Raw genomic sequence first — 26895 nt, forward strand, 5'->3', positions numbered from 1 at the left:
TCAAAATGTGTGAGCTCCTAAAAATCCGCTCTTTGGGCTACAAAAGCAAGGGCAGAGGAGGTAGATGCTTTTCAATTACATACAGTCTAGGCCGTTTTTTTGGACGTGAGATGAAGCGAGAGGGCAGAAGACAATTTTAAGGGTGGTTAAGTTTGCACAAGTCATTTAGCTGTGGGTCTGGACTGGAGAAGGTAAGGGGTAGAAATATGAATAGGTATGGCCAAAAGTTTGGGTCATCAGAAAAGGAATAATCCATCTGTCTTGGACGATTCTTGGAGATACATTGGATTGGGAACATTAGAGCAAAGACCAACATATAGGAAGCATGTTGGTCACTGATCTTTGATCACTCCATCCAATATTGCCTTTCCAGATCTCTACAGCACATGTCTATACAACAGGACATTTTTAATGTGTTGCCTCTGCACTGTTCTTCAAATTATTTCCTATGTAAAAATCCTAGCTCAGCTCTCTCGTACTTCCTTGAGGATGGTCTCATTATTTCTACGTAATAATCTTCTGTATGCTACAGGGCAGAACACAGTAGGCCTCCAAGTATACTTGCAGAATTGAGGGTTTTAAAAAAATTATTAGATGGGTTTCTTCTTAGCTCCTGTGGATAGTACGTGACATGTAGCACACTCTTTTTTTTTTTTTTTGCGGTACGCGGGCCTCTCACCGCTGCGGCCTCTCCCGTTGCGGAGCACAGGCTCCGGACACGCAGGCTCAGCGGCCATGGCTCACGGGCCCAGCCGCTCCGCGGCATGTGGGATCTTCCCGGACCGGGGCACGAACCCGCGTCCCCTGCATCGGCAGGCGGACTCTCAACCACTGCGCCACCAGGGAAGCCCCTAGCACACTCTTTAATAACTCTGACATTATTCTACTGGGTTCCACTTGAAGACGAACATGTGCTTTCTTTTTATCAGGAACATTTGCATATTGATATGTCGTATCTCATCAATATTGTCATACTGTTGACAAGGACCGGGAACCCAGCTTTCTGAGCTTCTCCATTTTCCCTTTAATTGTAGCAGAGCTTGGCGCTTCTTAGTTTGCTTCACAAGGCCATATCCTACCAAGTTTCTGTTTCCATTTTGAGAGAAAAGGTGAAGGAGTGCCCGGTACTCTTCCACATGGGAGTATTTCTCCTCCAAGAAAACAGGACCTGGCATGGACAAGGCACCACATAACTGTTTGTTACATAAGTGAATAAGCCCATGCTTGACTAAAGGGCACAGCTGTTTCCCAAACATGCATCACACCGTCAGCTCCTGTGGGTTTGCCCACTGTGTTTCCTCTTGCTTGGAATGCTCTTTCCTCCTGGCTCGGCCAGTCTGATGTCCTTGGTGAAGCCTTTACCACGAGGCCCAAGCTTTTTGCCTGCAGACAGCTGGCTCTCCTACTCTCCCTGTGGGCACCACTCATTGATGGTCCTGGTGCACCTTCTCATGAAATTCCCAAATGCTCCGAGTCTAACATAATGCCCTGAATGTAGCACGCGATCAATATATATTTGTGGCAGATTATGAATATTCATTTGACTTAGAAGAACTACTTTCAAAAAGTGAGTTGATAGTAGAGAAGGGAAAGAAGAAACGAGGGTGGGAATCTAAGCACTTACTTAACTTGCTCTTCAGGTTTATTACAGTAGATGCATGTCGTCTGTGAGTAGAAGCTTTCTGGAGTGTGTCTAGGAAATCAAGCTCCCGTTCTGCTCCGTTCAAAGGTAAATAGATACAAGTACGAGCCAAGGTCAGCCGACAAGCTCAGAATCTTGGAATGGGGTAGACAGCTGGTATGTCTTTGAACTTTACACCTTTTAGAGGAAGATAGGTAAGATTGATGTTGGAATTATTTCAGCGGGAGTGGATGTGATGATTCAGAAGTGGAAACAGCATTACTCCCTTGAGTTTGTTGCTTTAGGAGCTCTTAGAGCATGATGAAATTCATAGGAGGAAAAAAAGACTTGAGAGACAGAAAGTGAGGTTTAGAGAACAAGGGAGTCTTTTTTTTTCCTGAATCTTATTTTATTTATTTTTTTATACAGCAGGTGCTTATTAGTTCTCTATTTTATACATATTAGTGTATATATGTCAATCCCGATCTCCCAATGCATCCCACCACCACCCCCGCTTTCCCCTCTTGGTGGTGTCCATACGTTTGTTCGTTCTCTACATCTGTGTCTCTATTTCTGCCTGAGAACAAGAGAGTCTTGACCTGAGGGAAGGTGAAGGTGATAAAACGCAGGATCGTTCACCCTGGCTTTTAGGCAAATACATCTTCACACTTCAGAGTAATATTCTTCTTTAAAACTTTAGGGAAGTTTATAGCTTTAATAGAAAAAAGAATTTTTTTCTGTAAGATATTCTAAGGCCAAAATGATGAACTGATATCTTAACAGATGCTGCAATTCCACAGACTCCGGTCTAAGTTTCCCTTCTCTGAAAGAGCAGGAAACAAGAGGGCTGCAGGAAAGAAGACCAGCGAGGGAGGACACACGCATTACATCTAATAGGATTTTTCCAGAATACGTTATTTGGTGAAGAAGGTCCCAAATCATCCCTCAGCTTGGCCTCTTGAAGATCTCACAGTCTGCCAGAAGGCGGACACTTTGTAGGTCTGGCCCTGGGTCGGATCACCACCAACCAGAATTGGCCAGGCCCGGCCAAGAGGCCTGGTCATGTTTGCTGAGGCCTAGAACGTTCCGGAGGGCTGCATGTGACCTGTGGTTCTGGGAGCGCCAGAAACTCTCAGGGACTTTCATAAATGCACACAACTCTTTACTGTCAACTACAAGCGTTTAAAAAAATACAGCCTCAGCACCTTGGTGAGAACCCATGGACTCACATCGTCACTGCTTTAGGAGTCCAAACTCTAAGGGGGAAGTGGCTCTTTTCTTCATGGCCCTTACAGAATAGTGGAAAAGATAATGACATGTGCAGTTACATGAAGAGTGAGAAGTACTGTGACAAAGTGCTGTGAAGGGGGGCGTTTATCCTCTGTTGGCTTCTGCAGGAAGTGTCCCTCCAAGGCTGCTCCTGTGTCCATACCTCTCGTAGAGCATCTGCCAGATATGGGGATGGGCACAGGTGAGATGGAGCGATGATGAAAAGCAGGGCCCATGTCCTCTGCAGGTTTATATCCCCAGCACCTGGCACCTCTGGATCACCACAGGGTCTCCATACATGTTTGTTGAATGAATAAATGACAATCTTGGTAAATGCTGTTAATGAGGTGACAGCTGGGAGAACTCAGGAGTTTGGTCGTGTCAGAACGTTGCTCTCTGATGCATTTTATTATACGCATTCCCATATCGTATGCGCCTATTTTACAGAGATAGAAAAGGCTGTACAATATTTATAGGCTTTGGATCACAAAGAAATATAACATGGGAGGGACCACCTCTAACTTATAAGAGGGTTATGTTTTAGGGCATGTTTTTGGGATAGGGAGGTACAGACAACATTATCTCTCCAGGAAGAATTCTGCTTCCAGAAAAGGAGGAACTGAAAACTCTGAAGCCAGTCTCAGGAAACACAGCCCTAGCAGCTCTCCCACAGTAAAGCCGGCTCAGGAAATCCTACGGTGGGACTGGAAGGTAAGGTAGAGTCTATTCCTGCTACTGATCCCTTAAGGCAGAGTCAACTCCTGTATAGCTTAAAAAAAGTCCTCTGAGATCCTTTAATGTTTCAGCACCCAATTCAAGTGTCAAGCAATTTACATGAACAGTTTCAGGTAAAGCTTCCTCCTGGGTGATCGAGATCTCCTAGCAAAGTAGAAAAGGAGGGTAACAAAAGTTCATTTTCTTTCTCCTCGTCAAGATCAAGATCCAACAGCATTTCTCCCTTGGGTGGAGGGCTGCCTGGAGGCGGGGTGGGCGGGCCCAGGGGCTGGGCCGGGGGCGCCAGGACTGCTCGCCTCTCCCAGCCTCCTTCCAGGCTCCGCAGCACTCCTGCGCGCTGGCACTGCCTGACTTCTTGCGCGATGCTCCGTGCATCCTCCCACCACAGCTCCTGGGGTCAGGGGACCGCCTGGGCGATCCGGGGCGCCCTCGGGGGTCGGCACACAGTAGGGCTTGCCCCTCCCCTCTGTCTTCCTGTGAACACAGCGATGCGGCGATCTTGCGGCGTCCTGTGGCAGGTGCCTGCGCAGCGCCCGGCAGCTGTGGCGACGTTCAGGCTCTTTGGGGTGGGATGGGGGGAGGCGCGGGGACCAAGCGCCGGCGGGCGCGATTCTCTCCACTCCATAGAGTGGAGGCCGGGCAGGGACACTGGCAGGGGGGCGGCGCGGAGCCAGATTCGAGGGCGTGTGTGCGTGTGTGTGTGCGTGTGCGTGCGTGCGTGTGTGTGTTTCTCACTGACTCTTTGATCAGGTCTTTATTCAAAGTGAGCTGTCCAAAATGATTTGACCTTCAAGGGATACACACATCTAAGTTTATGCGGCAGGATTCTTCTCCTCTGTGGTGGGTTTTCTTTTCTGCGGGCTCCCCAGTGGCCGGTTTCTTGGTAGCTGCGGCCTCCTCCCCCAGCCCCCCACAGAAGGCTTCTTCTGCTTCTTTGTGCCAACGGCTTCCTTTCCTTTCCTCCCTACAAAAGGCTTCTTGCCTGGAACCCCTCCCCATCGGATCCGGCTTCTACCGCCGCCGCTGCCCTTTCCACCTGGAGTTTGTGATTCTCAGCCTGGCGAAGAATGATGCCCAGCTGCACGGTCTTTGCACGTGGGTTTAGTTATATCCAACATGACCCTCAGGTATTTCAGCGGATTCTTCTTCAGGACGCTGCGATGACTCTTCTTGTGCGGTGCTCTGGGGTTTTCCAGGGTTCTGCCGAGGTCTGTGTTGAGCATCTTGTGCATGGGAAGGTGGTAGTTACTCTTGAAGGACTCAAGTGCCCTACAGATCATCTGACTTTGCTGAAAGCAAATCAGAAACGCTGTCCACCAGGAGCAAGTTCCCAAACGTCCAGTTTTGCTTACATTAAGCAGAATCATTCCTTTTAAAGGGAGAGGAGAATTAGGGAGCCAGGGATGTTCCTCAAGGCCTCGATGCCATCGTCCCCGTGATAGATGATGCAGGGTCCCCTGCCGTGCACACCCCGCGGTGTCTCACTTTGCCCTTTGCCAGCGCGCATTTGCTCAGAGGCACAGACCTTCTTGATATTATTCCAGGCCTTCAGTTTCTTAAGAAGCGCAACAGCCCCCTTGTTCGTCTCGTAGCCTTCAACGTTATCTTCAAGCACCAAAGGAAGTCCAGGACTTCCTCAGTACAGTGACCTTTAGCCACGACCAGCGCCGGTAAGGCCGAGGCAGCCAGGGCAGAGCAGATGGCACGTCACTGCGGGGCCAACGTGCCAGGTTTGGTTGGCTCAACGTGCGAACCCAAGACACATCTATTTCCCCAGTTAAGAATCACATTTCTCAAACTGTAGGAATTAAAAAAAGATTATGTCTTGCTCAGTAAGAATTTTCGGCAACTGTGCCTGAGAACGCAGGAAGACACCAATTACGACATCCCTGAAACAGATTCGGGGTTTTTAACTTATCGGTGCCAGAGGGAGGGGTGAAAACGAGTCCCGAGGAGGACGGCGACAGCGCCCCCGGACTGCGGGTTCAGGTAGGCTGCGCCCCCGCGCAGTGCCCTCCGCAGGAAGACCGCCGAGCCCCTCCCGGCCGCCCAGCTCCAGCGCGCCTCGGGGCCTGGGAACCGCGCACCGGCTGCGCCCCGAGCCCCGCGGGGCGGCGGGACGGACGGCGCCCGCGCCCAATCGCGGGGCGGGGCCGGGGGGGCCGGCAGGCGGCTACCAATGGGAGGCCGCGGGGCGGGCGGGGGGCGGTGCCGCCGGGCGGGCGGGCGGAGGTGTCGGGAGCCGGCGCGGCAGAGCGGGAGTCCGGGAGGAGCCGGCGGAGCGGGAGGAGGACGGAGGAGGAGGAGGAGCAGCGCCGCGCCCCCGCCCCGGCCGCCCGCCCGCCCGCCAGAGCGCAGGCCGACCGCTCCAGCCGCAGCCGGCGGGTCCCGGCCGCCTCCCGCCGGAGCCCGGTGCGGGCAGGGTCCGGGCCGATGGGCAGCCCCGGGCAGCGGCGGGCGGCGAGGCGGCGACCCCGGTACGCGCCGCCGCGCGCTCGCGGGCTGTAGCAGGTCCCGGCGGACTGCGTCTCCGAGGTGCGTTCGCGGCGAGGAGGGTTCCGCTCGGGAGCCTCCGGGTCGTGTCCGGGGACTGTTCCGAGGTGAAGGGGCCGCCCTCGGGGGCGCCTCGGGGTTTGACGGGGGGCCGGGGCGCGGGGCGAGGGTCCGGCCGGCAGATGCGCCCGCGCTCCCGAGCCAGGGGTGGGAGAAGAGCCGCCGCCGCTCGTTCTCAAACTTATCGATCGGCTGAAAGGTTATTCCCGTCTCGTAGACGCGAGCACTAAGGAGGACTCTCCGGGCGCGCAGCGACTCCTCCGTGACTAACCCGAGAGAAGAAGGTTGCCCGGCGCGGTTCCCCAGCGCGCCGGGCGGGGTCACTTGCTGAACTTGCTGCGGGGTTTATTCCCCGGTAAGGCGTGTGCCCGGGGCGCGAGCCCTCGCGGCGCCCGCCCCTCTTTGTAAGGTCCCAGCGGCCGGCGAGCGCCCTTCCTCGGGGCCCGACGGCTCCCCGGCTTCCCCGGCTCCGCGTCTCGCTCCATCCTCGGCTCGCGGTCCTGCTCGGGCCCCCGTTTCGTGGAAGCTCGTTTGGCCAGATCTCGGGAGTATCCCCACGAGCACCTACGGATTAATTTTCAACCGCGCCACAAACCCAAAGAATCAGTCTCGGTTCATCGTCTGCCAGCGAGAGCCGATCCTTCTCGGGAAGAGAAAACAAGTTGGCATGACCCCTCTGGGAGATATTTGTCATCATTAACCTGCTTCGGTTAAATTAATTCAGCCCAGGATGACTCCAGCGTGAGTATTGGAAACATCAAGTGCATTGGTCACAGAATGGTGGTCACCAAAACCTGATTTTGGTAAAAACTGCAATTGCACAGTCTTGGGATTTTGTTTAGATTTAGACACGGTTTTTAATAAGGATGGACTTTTTTTTTTTGTAAACAAAGAATCTTGGGGATTCTCATAGGTTTGCTCAGTAAGTTCAAAATAGTCACTTAGATGTTTCTTTTCTTTGCCTCTTTTGTCTGCAGTTTTCATTTCTAAATGTTAACACTAGATGGCTTTCTTATGACAGGCATTTAGTAAACTGCGCTTTTGAGTTGCCTGTCTGCAATCCAGGTTGTAATTTTTTCCAGTTTTCCAGTTAGTAATGGGAGAAAAAAAAAATCTCCAAAACTGTTGCTTTCCTTGAAATACATTACTTCCCTATAAAACCAATATTTAGGCAGACATCAAAAGGTGGCCTATTATTTCTGGCGTTCCTAAAGATGGATTTGAAGGGACAACTTGGTTACTGTTTTTAGTCAGAAATTTAAGGATGTCTGTTTTGACTTGAGTAATTCAAAGTGCTGCAGTGAGATTTGTAATTATATTTATATAACATTTCTGCTAAGGATGTTTTCTGCTTAATTTAGTAGTTCATTGCTTGATTCAGAGAAGTATAAAAGAATATTATTCATGAGAAAGTGCAGTCTTTCTTGAGTTTTCGGTACACATAACATTGATTCTTCCTAAAGCCTCTGTTGAGATGCGTTGAAGTATACATGCATGAGTCATACCAAGGATTGTGTTGGGGCCGTCTTTATTCTCCCCAATTGATATCGCGTGTTTCATTTCTAAAGTACAATGGCCTGTAGTTGGCCATTTTGGTAGCATCAGGTTCTCAATTATGTGTTTTCAGTACTTTTTCTCTAAAACAAGATCATGGCAGCCTGTCGAAGTCTTGCCAACGTAGGCAAACTTATTTATAAGCTGGTGAAATATCTCGACATTCATTATAGCTGTTATTTATTGTGTCATGCCCAGCCTAAAATACGATATGTTAAATTTGTTGGTTCTAAATCAGAGCATATTCGCAAATAGCTGAAGGGGGAAAAAAAACACAACCTCTCTCGCAAACATCTGGGAAGTTGGGAATGAAATGAAATCAGAAACAGCTTTTATCAGTACCCATATGCTACCTATAGATGGGGTGAAATGAACTTGGGTAAGAAGCAGTGTAAGCATTTGGTCTGGAAAATAAAACAAGAGATAAATGGAAGTGGAGCTTCTGGCTTTAGAGTATGGGCTGCAGATTTTCCCTAGTTGATTTAAGTGTATATTTTCCATCACATACTTTTGATGTTTTTAAATCTTAGTCTTTCTCAAAGAGCTTTAATTTTCTGGAATGTAGGAGGGAAATTATCAGTATCAGGATTTGACTATTATGATACTTATTGTAGTTAAAGCTGTGTAACAGGGTTTGTACGTTTTGTTTTATTTTGTTTCTCTTGAGACTGGAATGGTATTTAGAAGGGTTCCCTGATACCTGAGCTTGGTAAACACCTGTGCACCTTGGGGGATCTCTTTACCTGAGGCAAAAGGGTTATTGGGTTATTCATTTTGAAAATCTGTCTCTTCTTCAAAGTGAGGAAATAATAGTGAGCTACCTTGAAAGGGCAATTGTCTGGTAATTGAAACTGGTTTGAAAGTGCTGTGTTTGGTCATCAAAACTAGTTTAAAAGGGGTTGAATTTACTGCATACTTTGCAAAGAACTGTGTTTATGTTGATATAGCCCCCAAACCCCAGTCATGATTGGTAGATGCAAAGGTGTTTTGTTTGTTTGTTTGTTTGTTTGTTTTTGGGAGATTGAGGAAGGCAGTGAGCCTTTGAACTTATGATCTACTTAAGGTGACGGTTTAGGATTACAAATCCCTTCAAAGACATGCCGAATTTGAAGAAAATTCAGACTGTTATTGTTAGCTGAAAAGCAAAGGGTTTTTTTTTTTTTTTTTAATCTGTTTTGAACTTGCATGAAATATGAAGTACAGGCCTAAAGAATATAGGGAACGTGTTGCAGATTTTCTCCTTCTATTAATGTACTTGGTTCCCTTGCAGGGTGATGGGATAGAAAGAGCATCAGGCAGGAGAGACAGGAACCTCTAGCTTCCTGCCTCTAGTGCCTGTGGCACCAATGAGTTTGGATAAAGTTTTCTCATGATCCCTTTCAGCACCAAGATTTTAGGTTTCTTTAATGTTTCAAATAAATGTATGGATTAATGAAAATGACTGATTGGGATAGTTTATATTTTTTCACGATCGTGTCTTTTCTTTCTTTGGTTTATGATAAGTTTGTATGTGAACATTCACGAGAGTTATAGCTTACTTAGTTTACCTGAAAATCAATGACTCCGAAATTGCTTTTCTGTTGCAATCATATCTAGCTGTGACCCCTTTTAAAAGAAGGGTAACAGTGTGATAGGAATTTAAATGCTTCAGAACTTCAGAGGTAAATTATTTTGATCCTTTCTGAACTTGATTCATAAACTTTGGTTCCAAAGAGTGGTCCAGAGGAGCCGGATGTTACCCACAGTAGAGGTTCTGTTTCTTGCGAGGTTTCACATTTAGCACAACCTAATTCCTTGAGATATGTGTATATGTACACACACACACATATATATATAGATATATAGCTATAGCTATAGCTATAGATAGATTTTTTTTTCTCCCTGTACAACATTGTATAGCCAACTTGGGTGATAGCAAAGAAGAAGAGATGCAGTAATTTGAGTCTAGTTGTCATAGCCTCTCTGTACCACAAAGTCCATAAGGTCCCTTTATGTCGTTCCTTTACTTTTTGTTTTTATCTACCTGTAAATTAAAAATCGGAAACAAAAATCAAATTTTAGGGACTGTCAGATTTGTCACTATGTTGTGGTATAGATGTATTGAAGGTTTACAACAGCGGTTACTGTCTACTATCAATGCATTTCACACTGATACGCTAAAAAGAAAAGAAAAAAAAAAAGGGGAAGAGTATGCATGCTGACTTAAGGAAAGGTCTTCCCATCCAGAGAGGGCATTGGTTAAAATTACCCCCATGTGCTTATATACTCACCCATACACAGACACTATTCCTTTTGCACAGACCAGTGAAAACTTTGCTAAGAACCAGGGTTTGGAAATCAATGACCAGCTCAACTAACCCTTCTTTGATGCTTGGATCCCTTTATATACTCTGCACGTGATCTAGTAAGGGGTGGAGAATTCCACCTTTCTCATGTTTTGACCACTAGGAGGGGTTTTTTACCTGTAGAGTCGAAATCTAATTCTACCTATTTATTTGAATTCCCCCCCCCCCCCCCCCCCCCCCCCCGCTTGGTGGCCTGCAGAACTAATCCTTCTGTAGAGATGTTCCAGTTGCTCACTGGACAATACCTGTCCAAGTGGGGCTCAGAGCCAAAGTCTTCCCACTCACCTTGACCTGCGCAGAGTAGAATAGGGGTGCCCTTCCTTCAGCTTGCGTGTCCTGCCTGCACTGATACAGTCCAAGTTCACATTCACTTTCCTACCCAGACTTAGTGAGTTTCCTGTTCACTCAAGCCTCTGGGTCCTAATCACATGCCGTCTTGAAGCCACGTCTTCCCGTCCTGTCCTAATGTCACTGCAAGACCTAACATTTATCGGACTTTGTCTAACTTTATTTTAGCTTGTCCTTCCCATGATGCTTTTGGGAGTTTGATACTATTACTTAGCACCTTTGCCTGCCCTCTCGAACAAATGCTGTCTGCACATTAGATCAAATTGTTTTTTATATTTTACCTAAGTTGCTGATAGAATTGTTAAACTGGCTGAACTACGAATGGTACCTCCGGAAGTTTCCTTCTAGGTTTGGTTATAGTTAAGTACTAATGCTCTTAATTTCTTATTACTAGCCCATTGCTGAATGCCTCTTCCACACAGATATCCCGAAAGAGCACGTCAGGCCATCTTTGCTGGTCCTACCGACCAAGGAACTCTAAGACCTGAGTTCATTTTCAGTGTGTCCCTAGTAACTTGAACTGTGCTCTACGTGGTGGGAGATTAAGAAATAGATGTTCAGTGACTGACTGAGTGACTGAGAAGCGGGGACCACACTGTGAACTGTGACCCCTGGAGGCTTCAGGCACTAAAAAGATGGTGGGAAGAAGCAGAATGTTGTGCACTTCCCTAAACTCATCTTGCAGATTGGTATTGTCTTCTTTTGAATTGCTTTCAGATAGTTGGGGACGAGAACCACCTTTTCCCAATTTCCCAGTGTTTTCATTAGTTGGTACTCTTTTTTTTCCTATTTCAGAAACAAGCATTCAGCCATAAGGGGTGTCTTGAGTGCCACCGATTGGATTACTCCCTATTTTTCACTGTTGTGTAGTTGCTACATCCGCCAGAAGCAGCTCCCAGTTAGTTGAGCTGTTGAGGAGATCAGAGTAGTCCAGAGCAGGCTGTTGAGCGGTGTATTCAATTACTCTGAGGTAAAACAAAACAAAACAAAGCAAAACAAAACAAAAATCTAGGTAAAGAGCTAGTGTTAAAAATGGTTACTGGAGGCTTCCCTGGTGGCGCAGTGGTTGGGAGTCCGCCTGCCGATGCAGGGGATGCGGGTTCATGCCCCGGTCTGGGAAGATCCCACATGCTGCGGAGTGGCTGGGCCCGTGAGCCATGGCCACTGAGCCTGCGCGTCCGGAGCCTGTGCTCCGCAACGGGAGAGGCCACAACAGTGAGAGGCCCGCGTACCGCAAAAAAAAAAAAAAAAAAAAAAAAAAATGGTTACTGTGGAAAGTAAGAAGTCTTGGGTGAACACAAAATTATGTATGCTGAGACAAACTATTGTGTAGACGTTAAAAAAAAAATCTCAGACTGTATGTTTAGGGCACAGTAGCGGGTGCAGTCTGCATAATGATTGCTTTCACTGTCTTCAGGGGGGTTTTGATAATCGTTCAGTTCCCTGTGGAACAGTGGATATTCACATGGTTCAGGAATAGGGTGGGGATACAGTCCTCTTCATAGTGAAGCTTCTAATAAGAAATTTTAGGAATCACACTTTGGATTCTTCATACAGGACACACGCTGTTGTTTGGAGTGTTTAATGCCCTAATCCAAGAACAATTATTTCTCTGTAGTAGGGTCTCTAAACTTTTTCCAGTGTGCATCGCATCTATACAGAATTTCCTGTGTTTAGTGTCCATATGTGCACATACACATGTCTGTCTATATGTGTTTGTGCATGTGTGTATATGTACAGTATAGTGTGTGTGTGTGTGTGTGTGTATATATATATATATATATATATATATATATGTATACGTGTAAAACTTTACCATGCTAAGATATGGACACTATAAAACATAATGATATAAATTTTAAGAAGGCTGATAATAAACAAAAATGAATGTTGGAGTATTTTCTTTTGCATCTTAAAGGCTTGCTTGTTACCCTTTGAAATGTGTGGGCCGGGTCCCGAGACCACTGCTCTCCCACCCTCTCTGGTTAGAGTTCACAGTTGTTTGGGAACAATTTCTAGGGGGCCTGAAGGGTCTTGTGAGGGAAGCTTAAGACAGATTCTACCCTTCATGGACCCTCTACTTACTGTATTTATTCTTTTTCCTGAGGACAGTTTTTACTTTGGCCAGTTTTCTTCCAGAGTTGGTTGTGGGTTGCTTAGCTTGAGGTTTGAATTTTTTGGGGGTGTGGGGAGAATGATAGTGTGATGGAGGATACCATCCTCCTTGCAATGTTTCTGGTTGACCTCAACTGTTTGGGAAGCATTGTACTATCGACACACAGCTGACACCAGACCCAGAATCAGGATAGAAGGACGTAACTCATCATTTGCTCATCCAGAAACTTCTAAAGAGTAAGAACAACTTTGAAAGTGCAGATTAACGTTGGCTAGAACGGTAGCACACGGTCACCCCTCGTGCAAGGGAGACCAGTGTCCCAGCCTCTGGAGGGCAGGTGGGCTGGAAGGGATGATGGGAGGGCAGGGCATCCGCACGCCACCCAGCCTCCGCGTGTGCTGGGCGATTTTAATCTATAGCATTTATCATTGCCTGACATGATATTGTGTATTGATTTTTCTGTTTGTCTTCTGCGTCGCCTCAATAGAATATACGTGCCATATGGGCAGGGACATTTCTGGTCATTACTGCTGTAATCCCTGTACTGCCCTGGTTTCTGCCACATAATAGGCACTTAGCAAATGTTTAATAAAGGCAGGATTGAAAGCCCAGGGTTTAAGCATGAAAGAGCTGTGTGTCTTGGCTTTTGTTGAACTAAGTAAGTGTTGCCTTAAGGTTCTCATTATTTCTATTGTAAATGATCTACCGAAACAACCTTTTATGCCTCACTTTATATCTTTTCTGGGTCACTTGAAATGACCTGTAATTGAACTCTGATATCAAACTGGTAGAAATGGAGAAGTAGTTTCTGAAGAGGGTAACAGCAGAGTTCCATCTGTTATATCAGGACCTTTATTGCCCGGTTCTGAGGGCTGTGGTTTGGGGAGGGTGGGCACCCTGGGGTGAGAGGGTGTGCTTTACACCTTTCCCAGGTTTCAAAGTCTGATCCCAACTGATAAGCACACTGCCTGGCCTTTTTGGAATCAGATGAAGCTGCAGTTCACTTACAAGCCTGGTTTGGACTCCTTAATAAAGATAACTGGAAAGAGAGGATTTCTGAATTGTGCAACGTTCTCTGTTCTCTCTCAATCCGTGATAATTTCTACAGGAAATAATGATTTTTTAAAACCGATCAGTAGTGTATTGTATACCTTCTGTTAATTTAGTCCTTTTAATTTGAGGATTGCAGAGTATGTTGGAACATTACTTACGCCTTACGTATAGTAGGTGCTCTGTAAGCATAGCTTTAATTTTACAGGTAGAAGTCTTTTATCCTAATATCCTGACCTACTACTAATTCCTATATTGCATGAATTCAGGGGGATCTCATTCTGACTCCTGCTTGTTTAAATGTGTGTATTAAGGTATGCTATGATGAGAGCTGCGGGTGAGGCTGAGAGATTAGCCTAAATAATACGAAAATCACCGAATTTACCAGCCATTTTGTTTATTTGAGGGTCATCGTAAGTCATTTGCTTGGAATAATGGATCTGTTTTCCTATTTAAAAAGTCTTAAATGATGAGAGGAATGAGAGAGAGAGGCTGATGTTTTTGACTTAGGAACAGGATAAAGAACTGGGGAGAGAGATTCCTGAAGGTAGACTTCAAAACAGCAGTTGTGCTTGAACTTTCATTTATGGTCTCTTGCAGACTGAACGAGAACCTTGCAAGGCTGATGGGATTATCCCCCTGTACTGATGTGAAAACTAAGATTTAAGGCGAGAACACACATGGCTTTATGAATCTTAGTTCTTAGAGTCTAAACCCATCTCTCTGCCCACTGTGGCAGCCTAGATGCTTTGTGAGGTTCTGTTGATCTCAATAAATCATAGAAGAAATGGGGGGGTGTGGTAAAGAAAGTGCATGCAGAGGAAAATGCCAGAATTATCCCACTACTGTCCCTGCAAGCGGGAAGTGGTGGCCGGGGGGCAGGCTACTGAGCCATTGTTCTAGCCTCCAAATGCCTTGTTCTGTCAGCCAGTGGATCCTCTGTTATTCGGGAGAAATTTTGTAGTTTGCGGTGAGGTAGCAGTTCTGATGATTGAGCCGGGTTCTCTCGTCTTTGCTGGGAAGTGAGAGGGCGCTGCTGTGATCCTGCAGAGAACATTTCTTTTGCTCCCGAGTCTTCGCCAGGATGAAAAGAAAGAGCAGAGGAAACCAATTTTCGTTTTGCCTTTATACTTCGCTAGCTTTGCATCATCTTTGTTTAAGTCAGTTGAATGTGAAGCCCTAAATAAATTTCAGGCATTTAAATATTTAAAAGGATTCCTCCACCATACTTTACTCACCCAAAGAATAAGGGCTTGCAGCAAAACAATGGCTCTGCTCACCTTGTCACTGAATTATCAGACATTAATAGTGAATCGAGAATGGGAACAGCCACGGAAATGCTTGGCTGGCTCTGTTCCAAAATATTGTTTCCCTGGTAGAGAAAGCAGGACAATTTGTTGAAAACTGGCAGTCAGCCCGTCAGAAGAGCTCTGACGCCATCCGTGCAGTAACTACTCTGCTCCGACTGCTAATTTTAGGCCGGTTAAATCTGGGTGATGTCTGATGGCTGCTGTTGCTGTGCGTCTGGCTATGTGGGGCTTTCTAAATCCATCCTCCCAGCCTGGCATCACATCTCACAGTTCTTTCCCAGACGAGCTGAAGCGCACAGGGGACGTGGAGTCAGCCTAGGATACGTGGAAGGAGTGAGGAACAGGCCCCCCGGGAGGGTTTTAGGAGGCACTGCCTTTCATCTTCCTATTTTCTTTGCCACTAGGTCCACAAACACTTATCCCGCTGTACCTCCTGCCGTGGGAGGGCCTGGAGGAGGACGCAGACAGGCTCAGCCTCCAGGGAGCAGCCTCGTGACAGCATTCACTCCTTTTCCATCCATCCCTGCAAGCTTTCACCTGTTCAGAACAGACCTTCCTGGGCTTCCCTGGTGGTGCAGTGGTTGAGAATCTGCCTGCCAACGCAGGGGACATGGGTTCGAGCCCTGGTCCGGGAAGATCCCTCATGCCGCGGAGCAACTAAGCCCGCACGCCACAACTACTGAGCTTGAGCTCTAGAGCCCGCGAGCCACAACTACTGAGCCCGCGTGCCACAACGACTGAAGCCCGTGCGCCTAGAGCCCGTGCTCCGCAACAACAGAAGCCACCGCGCTGCAACGAAGAGTAGCCCCGCTCGCTGCAACTAGAGAAAGCCCGCGCGCAGCAACGAAGACCCAACACAGCCAAAAATAAATAAAATAAATTTAAAAACTGACCTTCCTGGGGAATTCTCTGGCGGTCCAGGGAATTCACTGCCGAGGGCCCCGACTTCCGTCCCTGATCGGGGAAGTAAGAGCCCACAAACTACATGGCGTGGCCAAACACAAAGAAACAGACAACCCAACACTGAACTTTCTGGGAAGGTAAAACTAAGGAGAAGGATGAGAATGTTTAAAAAAGCATTTGGAACATCCCACGGAAGAGCAAAGTAGCATTTCTTTGCTGTTGCAGAAGACGGAGGTGGGGTGAGGGCTTGCGGGGGTGCTGCGGCGTCCGTGTCTAACGTCCTTTGCTTCCAGGGCAGTGAGTAGGAGCCAGTTTTCAAGTGGGGACTCGGGGCCACACAGTCTTGAGGTCTCTTTAAACTTTGGTGTGCTAAGATTTCCAGGTTAGCAGAGGGTGCCCTTACTTAGGGTGTGAGGCCCTGGGGGCAGGGACCTGGTCACTGTGTCCCAGTGCTCTGGCCCAGGGAAGTGTCTGGCACAGTCAGCAAATGAACCAACTCAGTGTTTCAGGCCTCAGGGGAGCCTTAGGGTGATGCTGGAATCAGTCTTCCTCATGGTGCTGATTCCTAAGTACGAGAATGTAAGAGAACGGTTTACCTCCTAGGTCTGCTGATTTTGGTAGAGTGGCTTGCCCTGGTAGTTGATGAACTGTAAGTGTCCTGGCCTAGCTGATGGCCACACATGATGTATGTTAGAAGATTCCTGTGTAAGATGGGCACTACAGCTTCTTTCAGAGGAAAGACCCTGTGGGTGGTAGAGGGCCTGGTGGGTGGGCATAGTCAGGAGAACATTCAAGGAAAAGGGAGGACCCGAGTTAGGCTTTGGAAAATGGTCAGGGTTTTAATTTTTGTTGAAGGGCTCTTGTATGCAAGGACACTCCTGGCTCTGCAGGGGACCAGCAACTACAAATCAAACTCTCTGTCTCTTAGCCCTTCGCCTGATCACAGTACTGTCTCCATGAACTTACTCAGAGGCCTAAAACCAAACTCAGATCCTAGCCTGGTTTGGGTTTTTCAACCCCCAAACTGAACTTTATTAACAAAAGCAACTTCAAGAGAAGTGATGGACATTATTTTTGGAATGATGATTAACTTGTCTATCACGTAAGGTAGTCAGTTCAATTTTGTCCCCATTGTAATTTGCTAAAGGTTATAGAATGTGTCTGTAAACCTAAAGGGGAAAATATTTTGGACTCATCAGAGATAGAAAGTGAACATTTTTTTGATCTGAGATGTTGACATATAACATTATGTTGGTTTCGGGCATACAACATAATGATTCCATACTTGTATATATTGTCAAATGATCATCACGATAAGTCTAGCTAACGAAGTCTAGTTAACACCGCCACACATAGTTACAAAGTTTTGTCTTTCTCTTGTAATGAGAACTTTTTAAGATCTACTGTCTTAGCAGCTTTTTTTTTTAAAATTAATTAATTAATTATTTATTTTTGGCTACATTGGGTCTTCGTTGCTGTGCGCGGCTTTCTCTAGTTGTGGTGAGCGGGGGCTACTCGTTGCTGCGGTGCGTGGGCTTCTCATTGTGGTGGCTTCTCTTGTTGCGGAGCACGGGCTCTAGGAGCGCGGGCTTCAGTAGTTGTGGCACGCAGGCTCAGTAGTTGTGGCTCGAGGGCTTCAGAGTGCAGGTTCAGTAGTTGTGGTGCATGGGCCCAGTTGCTCTGCGGCATGTGGGATCTTCCCGGACCAGGGCTCGAACCTGTGTCCCTTGCACCGACAGGCGGATTCTCAACCACTGCACCACCAGGGAAGCCCGGCAACTTTCAAATATACCTTACGCTATTATTAATTATGGGCATCATGCTGTACATTACACCCCCAGGACTTGTTCATCTAATTAACTGGAAGTTTGTACCTTTTGACCGTAATGTTTTGGTATAAAATCACTGAATCTGCTTCAGTTATTTGTCCAGAGAATACCACACAGAGTATTATATTTGGGATTCAAGGTCACATTGTTTTGTTTTAAGACTTTCTATTTAGGAATTTATAACTTTTGGTAATTGATGTACCGAAGTGATTTACTTTAAAATTATTCTGAATAATCAAAGTTTTAAACTGAGGCAGCCTTAGGAAGCATGGCTTTGGACAGTGAGAGCTTAGGTAGGCCGAGCACCTTGTCCACCACCCTGGCCTCCCTGGAACATGTGTTCATTTGCTGTCCACATGCTCTTTTTATGTCGCAGGAAGTAGTAGTAAATGCTGGGTAAGATTCGCATTCTCCTTTAGATTCTAAAACAAGACATCTCAGCATATTAGCATATACTTGCCCTGAGCTTTTTATCATGCAAAATTTCACACATACAGGTAAGTTGAAAGAATTACTTAGTGTAGTGGACACCCATATACCCACTGCCTAGATTCCACAGTGTTTTTTGCGGTACGCGGGCCTCTCACTGTTGTGGCCTCTCCCGTTGCGTAGCACAGGCTCTGGACGCGCAGGCTCAGCGGCCATGGCTCACGGGCCCAGCCACTCTGCAGCATGTGGGATCTTCCCGGACCGGGGCACGACTCCGTGTCCCCTGCATCGGCAGGCGGACTCTCAACCACTGCGCCACCAGGGAAGCCCCACAGTGTTAGCATTTTACTGTGTTTGCCTTATACGGATCTATCCACCTCGATCTACCCATCAGTCCCTCTTTTTTTTTTTTTTTGGAAGCATTTCAAAATAAGTACAGACATCCGTACACGTCACCGCTAAGCACTTCAGCATATATACCATAAATGAGTTTAAAACTCACATTCTGTTTTGAGGCAAAGTTTGTAGAGTGAAATGTATACGTTTTAAGTGTATCATTCCATGAGCTTAGACAAATGTATATACCTATGTAAGCCATACTTCTATTAAGTTATACCTGCCACCCCAGAAAGTTCTCTCAGGCCCCTTCCCAGTCTGCCACGCCAGTCTCCGTCCTAGGCAACCACTGTCCCTCCCCCCTCCAACCCCAATGGTAAGTTCTGCCAGCTCTTGAACTTCATATAAGTGGAATCCTGCAGTGTGTACTCTTTGTGTAAGGCTTCTTTCACTCACCATAGTGATTTCTGCTTTGCCATATATTTTTAAATATATTACGCCAGCCTGGCTTACCTCCACCTTGGTCACAAGCTCTTTTCAAAGATCATATTATCAAGTGATATTAGAAACAATTTTGTTTTAGGTATTTGTGTATTTTTATTAAGTCTCATCTTCCCCTTTCCCAACAGAGGTGTGATTTTCATATTTGATTGGGCCATTTTCTGCCTGAGTTTCTCCTATGTATTCTGAAAACCAGGTGCTTCTTTTTGTTGGCGGGGGGGGGGGGGGGGGGGGGGGGCTCGACGTGTGGCATGTGGGATCTTAGTTCCCCAATCAGGGATCGAACCTGTGACCGCTGCATTGGGAGTGCAGAGTCTTAACCACTGGACCACCAGGGAAGTCCCACCAGGTGCTTCTTTTGTAAGTTTGCTAACACGTGCTGCAGGGCCAGCTCGGGGCATTCAGCTGAGTTCTCTTGCTCCTGAAGCGATGGATCCTGACACATTATTCACTTATTGTGTCTGCTACTTGGAAAACTTCAGGAAAAGGAAAATATATCTATTTTTGCAAAGCTTATTCTTAGCTTTGTGATTAACTTCTTAAACAAGTTTTTTTTTTGTTTGTTTTTAATAAGGCATCTTTGAGGAATACAGTTGATCTTCTGTATCCGCAGGGGTTGTTTCCAGGACCTCCCTCAAGATACCAAAAGCCAGGGACACTCATATAAAATGGTGTAGTGTTTGCATATAGTCTACACACATCCTCCCATACACTTTAAGTCATGTCTAGATTACTTATACTTCCTAATACAATGTAAATAGTTGCTGGTCCATGGCAAACTCAAGTGTTGCTTTTTGAAACTTTTGGAGTTTAAAAAAAAAATATTTTCAATCTACGGTTGGTTGAATCTGCAGATGTGGAACCTGGGGATGTACAGGGCTGACTGTAATTTCTAGTTCAAATGCAACAATTTGGAAGACTAAAATTTCCTGACTCTTGTTTTATGACACTATATGGAGACTAAGAAAATAAACCTGAACTGTTAGGAGATTTTTAAGTCACCTGTGTTGAGATATTGGCTAGTAAAATAAAGTCCTCGTTGACTTAAAAAATAAAATTCTAAGAACCTCCCTGGCAGTCCAGTGGTTACAACTCTGTGCTCCCAGTGCAGGGGGCCCAGGTTCGATCCATGGTCGGGGAACTAGATCCCGGATGCCGCAACTAAGAGTCCACATGCTGCAACTGAGAGTCCACATGCCGCCACTAAGAAGTCTGCATACTGCAACTAAAAAGAAAAAAAAAGATCCCTCGTGCCGTAACTAAGACCCGGTGCAGCCTAAATAGATACATATTTAAAAATAAAAATTAAAAAAATCTAATTCTAGACTTAATTAACTGCCCCCTTTGCTATACCCACTATTACTGGAGTTCTGAGTTGCTAAACCTCTCCATCCGTGATCAGAACCAGGAAAAATGTTCTCATCAGTACTAGTTTAACGTTTATATATAAGGTGCGCACACACACACACACACACACACACACACACACACACACACGGTGTGCGAAGACTTTGCCTTAGGGCTGTATTGGCTAGGGTAATTCTCCCTGCTCTAAAAGAGACTCCAGACTACAGTGTCCAGACAAGAGACAGGCTGACTCCTTTCTTGTGTGACAGCCTGAGATCTGGGCAGGTGGGCTGCTGTCCTCCACCTGACACTCAGGGACCCAGGTTCCTTCCATCTTGTTTCTCCACCACTGGGCCTGGGCCTCACTGCTTGGAGGGAGCCCACTGGCCATGTCTGCGCTCTGGCTGGCTGGAAAGGGAGGGGGCACCCAGGTGGTGGTCACCCGAAGACCCCAGAAAGGGTCTGCATCACTTGTGCTCTCATCCTCTGGAGAACGCAATGACCTGACCACAGCTGACTTCAAGGCGGTGCTGAGCAGTGTCATGGAGCCGCCCCTCCACGTGCTTCTGTGCTTATGCTATGGAATTGGCCTTGCCTGTGGCCATGTGGGTGCTCCGATGGAGTAGCTCGCTTGTCAAATGCTTCCTGCCTGGTCTGTCCTGCCAGGTGCCATCTCAGGGAGGGACTCAGGTTACAAGGGTCGGTAGGCAGAAAGGGGTATTGCTCTTACAGCACTTTCATTCTGGAAATAGAGTCGCTCTCCTAATAATATTGCTCTCAGTGGATTTTTTTTTTTTTTAAGTGGAGGCAGTGCTGTCTTCTTAAAGTGCAGCTTAGTTCTGGGTGGTGGAAGGGAGAGTAAAGTCGAATAATAACGAGGTTGCAGGCAGACTCTGTAACTTTGAAAAAAATGTTCCTGGGGACGTGGATTAGGGAATGTAATAAAAGGACCTCGTCCCCTGTTTAAAATTCAGACTCATAATAGAAGGCTTAAGAGACACTTGATGAATGGAATCCCAGTAATCATTTATTCGGGAGCCAGAGGGTTTCTGGGGAGCAGAAACCTCCCCAGAGATGGCAGGGGCTCTGGCTTGCATGTCATTCAGAAGGAAGTGCCCTTGGGTCCTGGGGTCTCTCCCACTCAGAGACGAGCTGTCAGAGGGTCACGGGCGAAGCCTAAGGAAGCGGTTGTGCATGTGATTCCCCCTCCTCTAATGAGCTAACATTACACTGCTTTTCCCCCACAAGCAACTCTGAATAGACTGTTTGCCAGCCGCTTGAAAGGCTCGTGAAGTGATAGTCTGATCGATGGGATTGGCTGCCTGGGGGACCCAGGGGAGCAGATGTGAGTCTGTCCAGGCTTGAGGGGCCAAGGTCAGTGCCCCCTGGATGCCGAGGGTGGTGCGGCGCGGGGGAGTGGCCACCGTGCGCGGGCTCTGAGTTCTGTGTTCTCCAGTCACCCCGGGGGCTTCCAAGGATGTGCAGAGTGATCCCCAAACGTAGATGTTCCTTCCAGGTGGTCAAACTGAGTGAGAGCGTTGCCTGTGTCATTCCCCACTAACCAGTGAAAAGGGGGGAAGAGAAACTCCTGGTTGAAATAAATGACGCTTGACGTTTTTTTAAGGACGGAGAGGCCCGAGTGGTTTTTATTTCAGCAGGAGCGTCACGGCCTCTTGATAATCTGGAAGTTGCCTTGGTTTCCTCTTGCTGGCTGCTGGCTGCTCAGGAGACTATGCAGATGGGTTGTGCGGAGTTTGCTGATTTTTGTTTGTTTGTTTGTTTTTTGCGGTACGCGGGCCTCTCACTGTTGTGGCGTCTCCCGTTGCGGAGCACAGGCTCCGCGGCCATGGCTCACGGGCCCAGCCGCTCCGCGGCATGTGGGACCTTCTCGGACCGGGGCACGAACCCGCGTCCCCTGCATCGACAGGCGGACTCTCAACCACTGCGCCACCAGGGGAGCCCCAAGGTTGCTAATTTTTGCCAATATCTTAAGCGCGGAAGGATTCAGGGAACCTCCCGAGCGATGAGAGCACAGACGCCAAGGATAACTTGGAGCGAAGAGGAGCGCGCCTTGAGCCTTTCAGTTGGTTTGGGGGCAGTAGCCGCGGCTGAGCAGCTGCCAGTGGTGTTTGCAGTTCACACTGTGGGAAGTTTGGGAGTGTTTTACATCGTTTTGTTTGTAGTGAACAAAAGAGCCGTGTGGAACCTCATCAGCTGATCACGTGTATATCAATTCCGAGGACTGTGTCTCTCTCTCAACTGAAATGTTAAACTTATCTGCAAGGGAGGAAAACTGGCCTGGTGATTGGTGTCTGACTACACCCTGCATTACACGCGTCGAAGGTGTGTGCGCTTGGACTTTACATCAATGGGTCAACATTCGCATTGGACTTTGCCCTTATAACTCACTGTTCCAGCCACCCAAACCCTTTATCTTTTTCTGCCTGGGCTGTTGCACGAAGTATTTGTCAGCCTCTTCAGGGAGCGTGGGCCTAGTATTTCATACATTAAGTTGCTTTGATTTGTTGGTGGAATGGTTTGAGAAGGGACTGCTTCTGGAGGGGGGACGGGTTCTCAGGGGTCATGTCTTCGTGGGGAGAGGGGGGAGGAGATGCCAGAGAAATTGCAAATATCCTAATAATCCTCACAGAAGTGGTTTTCACCCAGCACCTCCCACTCAGTGTCTCTGTTATTATTGGACTCAGAATAAAGACCTGCTGGGCCCTGCCTTGAACCCCGGGGGCGTTTCTTACGTTGTTGTGTCCAAAACCATTCCGGTGTCCAAAACCATTCCGGTGTCCTGTTGTTCAGACGCTGTGGATTGAAAAGGCACACAGCGCCCGAAAGATCCTATCCTGCACTCCCTCGATCGAGATGAACTAGTGCAGTCCACATCAAGAATTTTTTCGCCATTATATCTTTTCTGTTCTCAAAACACAACTTCGTTGGAGGTTTCCAGAACCTTCTGTTTTTGTCTCTAAAGTAGTATCTCTATTTTGTTCACAGTTTTTAATCCTTGTTGCTTTCTTCTGAATGTTTAGATTACAGGTAATTTCCAGAATGGTTGGGAGACAGTTGCATGTTTGACGCCTTTGGAGAATACGTAGAACCTTGTTGGTACCTGGAGATAATCCCCTTGACAGCGTAATAAGATGATTGTTAGAGACCATCGATAACTTTGCTTTTTAATTCTGGTCTGGGATTTCTGCAGCTTGGCCATCAGCATATCTTTGAAAAAGAATCTAGTCTGAAGGGTCTTATAAAAATACCAATATTTTCAATAATACCTTTTGGAATAGAAACGTGGTTGAGTTCACTGAAAAAGGCTTGCTTAGTGTCCCGCTCATTCTGGGTGAGGAGCTGAAGTTCTAGCTGAAGGTCAGAGAGCATCTGTGGCGCTCTGTGTTTTGGGCCTTATTGTTAGCACATACAGATCTTTTTTAAACTCATTTTGGGAGCATAAGTCAGAGTTACTGCCTGGACATAGGTGCTTCCCGCTATGGTAGTGCCTTTATTTATTTCATTCTATGTATTCACTTTATTCTGCTTTTATCAGACACCTGCCCTGGTATTCCGCCGAGTTCAAGCTCGTGGAGACTGGTGTTGAAGTTCCCTCCCCTCACCACCGCATGCTGAGGGGACCTGAGCCCTGAGCCAATCCTGGGACCTGGGTTCCCGTCCATTTGCCAGGGTTGGTCCTTGTCAGTGTTGCGTGTGGAGTTGTGTTTGTAAGACTTGAAGGCAGATACTGGACAGCTTACAAATATTTTATTGTTTATCAAGATCTCGTGGTAGACTTTCTCATATATTTCATTTTAAAAAAAAGACTACAGAAATAAGCAAGGCTGTTTCCTTCCTGTTGTTTTCAGTAGTCCTTAGACAACCCAGAAGATGACACTCCTATGAACGGGATCACAACACACGTAGGAAGAAAGAAAGGCATTTAACGAATTGTGCAGGTTATTCACTAAGACTGTGCATTGAGGAGATTAATGAGTCACAATCATACACATAACATTTTCTTGTTCTGCGACTGTGACCAAACAGAAGTAACGCAAAAAGGAGCAGTTTCCCATGTTAAATGCTATTAGTTCTGAGCAAATACCACGTGGATCAGTATTGAAAGGTTGAAATGTAATGCTTGCTCCTTAATTTATCTAATCAGCGTCAGATTGATGACATGCTATTTGCAGGGGATAACGTATAGCTAAATAATTTCTACGTTTTGTTTTAGTAACACTGGTTGTAGAGAGACCCTCTCATGGAGGACGTAAATGGATAGAAATGAAGAAGAGATTTTAAAGCACTTTCAGTAAGCGCAGTGTATTCACTTTCAACTTGTTATGTAAAAAGTAAGCAGATAATGTGTTTCACAGTTTTTTATCTTCGGTGGCCAGTTTATTCTGTAAAGTATAGTTCGTTTGCCTTTTGGTGAACAGAAGGCCTTCCAGATTTTGTGTACTTTCATGTCACAGTTGACAAGCAACTATAAGATATCACAGTCATAATACTCTCCTAATGGTGGTGAGTAGTCCTGTGATTCCCCATACCGGTCTAACAGCTTCCAAACTGCTCTGCAGGTAGTTTGATGTGGGTGATTATCTTGAGTTGGCTTTCAGAAGAATGAGGTTAAAATTGTGGAATACAAACCATTAGAAAAGAGGTCACCTCTTAAAATCAGCTTCCCCTTTTTGAAAATGGGAGATAGGGAGTAGCGTTAGGTAACGTCTAACTTTATGAAGGCTGGCCTATAGTGAGGAAGTAGCTAGGGGACGGGGAATCTTTGGAAGAGTTCTTTCACGCTGGGAATTGAAGATGGGGTAGAGGAAGGTCATATAGCCCCTCTGGCCAGGTTGGTCTACCTGGCACTTGGTGGGTATTTCTGGCCCACGTGTCTATCCTACCTGGAGTGCTGGTCACCCCCCGACTGCACACAGGCCACCTGGTGTTTGTGATATGTGCAGGGAGATATGGGTATGCGGCAGGTACAGAAAACCTTTATTAACTTGAGTCACCTGACAATAGCAAAGTGCAAAGATAATTCTTCCAGTGAGAGGAGGACCATATCATTGGCTGAGGTGTGGTGTTAAGAGGGTAGAAGAAGAGATAATATTGAAAGCAGGGCACATGCCTGTGGATTCCAACACATTTATTTGTTTTCTATTATTTCAGAGTCTTTTGTATCTGTTGCAGGTGGTCTGTGCTCTGCCCCAGTCTCTTGCTGGACATTTGCCCCCTTGTGTGAAGCTGTACCTAAGATTCTCTGTCCATTCCCCTCCAAAGGTGAAAGGTGGGGACAGGTAACCCTATCTATACCTGTGCTTGAAGATGTCAAGCAAAGCTGCTCTTCCAGGGCACTGGGTCAAAGGTTAATAGGCAGGAGGAAGGAAGGGACGGTGTAGGTTTCCTTGATGCTCTGTGCTCTGGCCACTCCAGTCTGCTAGGCCAAGCTCTGTGCAGTTTTTAGTGAAGTAGAAGGTTAATAACTGTGTAGGGATTTGGGCTGAGGAATTTACCCCATGACATAATCACAGTCCAAAAGATTTTTATATAAAGATGCTCATGCAGTATTAGTTATACTGTGAGAAACTGGAAAAATATTGGCAGTAAGACATTAAATTATGGTTCTCCATACGATCAAGTAATCTAAATCAATTAAATAGCTTGTTTTATAAGGTCTCTTAATGACATGGGAAAATGTGCACAGAATATTAAATGAAAAAATTTTCTTGCTAGGCAATATATATAATAGATCCCCATTTTACAGGAAAATTAAACACGCATATGCATTAACAGAATAGGATACATTAAAAAATTTATGGTGGTTATCACTTGTGGTTGCGTTATGTCTAATTATCGTATTCTCTTCTTTTTGCATTTGTTTTCCAGTTTTTTCTAAAATGAACATGTTACTTTTGTAACAGGAAAAAACATGATATTAAAATATTTGAGTCAGAAAAGCAGATACTGTATGCTAACACGTATATACGGAATCTAAAAAAAAAAAAAAAAAAAAAATTGGTACTGATGAACGTAGTGGCAGGGCAGGAATAAAGAAGTAGACATAGAGAATGGACTTGAGGACCCGGGGATGGGGGGAAGCTGGGTTGAAGTGAGTAGCATCGACATATATATACTTAGGAATGTAAAATAGATAGCTAGTGGGAAGCAGCCCCATAGCACAGGGAGATCAGCTCGGTGCTTTGTGACCACCTAGAGGGGTGGGATAGGGAGGGTGGGAGGGAGGCTCAAGAGGGAGGGGATATGGGGACATATGTATGCATATGACTGATTCACTTTGTTGTACAGCAGAAACTAACACAGTATTGTGAAGCAATTATACTGCAACAAAGATCTATTTTAAAAAAATTTGAATTATATGCCGGGTATATGTATCCTTTAAAACTATTTGTCTGTTTCAATATAATTTTTTGGCTCAATATGTAAATTTGTTTTATTTTACTATATAATCTTGCTTGATTTGTATTTTTGAGTTATAAAACAAGTTTTCAAGGCAAGTAATTAGCAAGCATTTATTAGGCACCTATTATGTCTAATAAATATATTTTTGGTACATGTTCTTTACCATCAAAGTATTTATAATTTAAGTTTAATGTCATGTAGGTAGATATCCTTTGAAAATTATTTG

General features: G+C 46.2%; 1 protein-coding gene and 1 pseudogene across 11 annotated transcripts in view; one reads left to right on the forward strand and one right to left on the reverse strand.

Annotated features, from left to right (window-relative positions):
• SIPA1L2 (signal induced proliferation associated 1 like 2) overlaps positions 1-26895 on the forward strand; it is a 235693-nt gene that overhangs the window by 11292 nt on the left and 197506 nt on the right. For 2 of the 11 annotated variants that reach the window (XM_033841437.2, XM_033841438.2), the window contains exon 4: positions 3481-3601. The exons of 3 other annotated variants lie outside the window; for them this stretch is intronic. The gene's annotated coding sequence lies outside the window, so the exon portion shown is untranslated. Of the gene's footprint in view, positions 1-3480; positions 3602-4638; positions 4753-6023; positions 6161-6510; positions 6920-15305; positions 16039-26895 lie in introns of those variants that run through there. 6 more of the 11 variants (XM_073793653.1, XM_073793654.1, XM_033841436.2 and 3 more) reach the window with 6 other exon arrangements.
• LOC109550936 (large ribosomal subunit protein uL4-like) lies at positions 4197-6663 on the reverse strand (annotated as a pseudogene).

The sequence above is a fragment of the Tursiops truncatus genome, chromosome 16 (assembly GCF_011762595.2).
Source record: "Tursiops truncatus isolate mTurTru1 chromosome 16, mTurTru1.mat.Y, whole genome shotgun sequence".
Taxonomy (NCBI): Eukaryota; Metazoa; Chordata; class Mammalia; order Artiodactyla; family Delphinidae; genus Tursiops; species Tursiops truncatus.